Source organism: Octopus bimaculoides, chromosome 14 (genome assembly GCF_046866305.1).
Source record: "Octopus bimaculoides isolate indiv1 chromosome 14, ASM4686630v1, whole genome shotgun sequence".
Lineage (NCBI taxonomy): Eukaryota > Metazoa > Mollusca > Cephalopoda > Octopoda > Octopodidae > Octopus > Octopus bimaculoides.
Window position 1 is genome coordinate 35,724,840 of NC_142941.1, and position 2,500 is coordinate 35,727,339.

Sequence of the window (2,500 nt, forward strand, 5' to 3'; positions counted from 1 at the left end):
GTTGTTGTTGTTCCTGTTGTTATGATGTAGTTGGGTCTCTTGTTTGAGAATTAATATGTTGGAAAAGGTCTGCAGTCCTATAGAGCGGAGGAGAAAGCGTGTAGTATGTATGCAATGCCTGCTGCAGCCAATGACAGGCAGGTTCTTGGTTCCCATGGAAGGAAAAACGGAAACCCTGCCACTGACTCCTATAACATAGAAATAGATTAAACAGAAAGGGATGAGTCATATAGGAAGGAGAAAGAGAAGAATTCGAACATACATGCATGCATGCGTGCGCGCACTTGCATGCAAACTCGCGCATGAAAACGCGCACATCGCTACAAACACACTACTACAAGCATTTTTGCATAATATAGACTATATATATATAATATATACAAACAGAACCATAAGCATGCATTTTTAAAGTAAGGCATGCATGTATGTAGAAAAAGGCGTGCACATAGTCACAAACATATTACAACAAAAATGTTTGTGTAATATACACAATGTATATAATATATATTAACAGAAACATGTATTTTTAATGCATGGCATGAAAGTATATAGAAAAAATATAAGTTTTGGAAAACAAATACAATTTGCCATGTTTTACAATTCTGGACAATCAAATACCGTTTACGAAAAAAGCAAAACAAAATAGATCTTATATTTATTTTTTTTTTTTTCGGTGTTTGTTTGGAAACGCACACAAACATATACAATACACATTGATCATTACTATCACCACAACTATTATCATCATCATCATCATCATCATCACAGTCACCATCTCCACCACCACAACTGCTTTTTTATCATCATCATAATCATCATCATCATCATCAAAATCATTAACACCCTAAATAATAACAACAACAGCCACCATCACCATCATCATAATAATCATCGCTTACATCATTAGCACCCTAAATAACCTCAACAATAACAATAACAACAGCAGTTACCATCGCCACCACTAATGTGTACTATGCATTATACACAACGCACACAGCAGCACCAATAATAATAACAATCATAAAAGTTATTGAGTAATCCAATATTTATTTACAACTAGTAAAGGGGTTGACATGCCAGCAGCAGCAGCACCGCTACAATTACTACTACTATTACTACTAGAGATATTGTATATACATGTGCACATGTGAATGCGTATGCGTAAGAGAGTGTGCGTGTGTAGATAAATAGACACGCACACACATGCATACATATATATATATTTGTACATACACACACGCATACATACATGCATTTATACATACACACATACGCATACATACATACATTTATACATATGCACATACGCATACATACATACATTTATACATACGCACACGCACATACATATGTATGTGTGCACTCACATAAGCATGCACTCACACAAACACGCACACACACACATACACATGCACGCATACATTTATTCATACATGTGTGTGTGTACTCTCACACACACATACACATGCACACACACACGCGCACACACACAAACAGAGTAGTAAGGCAAGACAAAACAATAATACACAGAACAGGATGGAAAAGATAAAAACTAACAGAACAAAAACATGACAGCAAAAAAAACTTTAAACAAAACAAAACAACAAAAACAAAAAAAACTAAGCAAATAAAGAGAGAAGTAAAATATATATACATACATACATACATACATACACAAATAAAAAAAAAGGGTGAAAAAAATAAAGAAAAAAAAACAAAAAATAACAGATTATAAAAAGAATACAAACAAAAATTATACACACAAAAAAAAAGACAAAAATAAAACTAAACAGTAGCAAGAAGAGCTCCATCAATTTTTCATGTTCATTACTTGGAAAATATAAAGTAGCATTGGACGAAAGATTGCATATAGAATTAGGGGCCAAAAACAGGTTCTAGCGGAGTACCAGGAATAGAGATTTATATTACGTGTAGGAGTAAACAGATCAATAGCACTGAACGGAAATTATTGATTATTTTTCAATACTATAGCATAGCGATCATTTACAACTTTAACAAATTTTGTTTTTCTTAGTTTTATTCATTTATTTCGTTTTTTTTTTTTTCAAAGGGGGTTTTTCGGTTTTTCTTCTTGACGTTAACCAGCCACCCTAACCTTTGTAAAAATATTTCATTATTATCATCTTATCAATGAATATTTTTCTGCAGGCAACCCGCTGCCTGAAGCTGTTGTGTATATACATGTGCACATGTGAATTTCTGAGTGTGTATATATATATATATATATATATATATACACACAGAAAGAGAGAGAGAGAGAGAGAGAGAGAGTTACATGTATAAATACACACAGATATATATATATATATATATATATATATATATATATATATATTTATATATGCATTTATGCAGGTATATATATATATATATATATATATATATATATATATATATATATATATACACATACACACATACACACACACATATATACTTAAAAAAATGTTCATACATATATATATATATATATATATAT

At 31.4% G+C, this 2,500-nt stretch overlaps 1 protein-coding gene across 5 annotated transcripts in view; it reads right to left on the reverse strand.

Annotated features, from left to right (window-relative positions):
• The window catches only part of LOC106883333 (protocadherin beta-9), a 311,641-nt gene that overhangs the window by 211,188 nt on the left and 97,953 nt on the right, over positions 1–2,500 (reverse strand). For 4 of the 5 annotated variants that reach the window (XM_089362693.1, XM_089362696.1, XM_089362694.1 and 1 more), the window contains exon 1: positions 1–492. This exon is cut by the window's left edge. The gene's annotated coding sequence lies outside the window, so the exon portion shown is untranslated. Of the gene's footprint in view, positions 493–2,500 lie in introns of those variants that run through there. The other variant, XM_089362699.1, reaches the window with a different exon arrangement.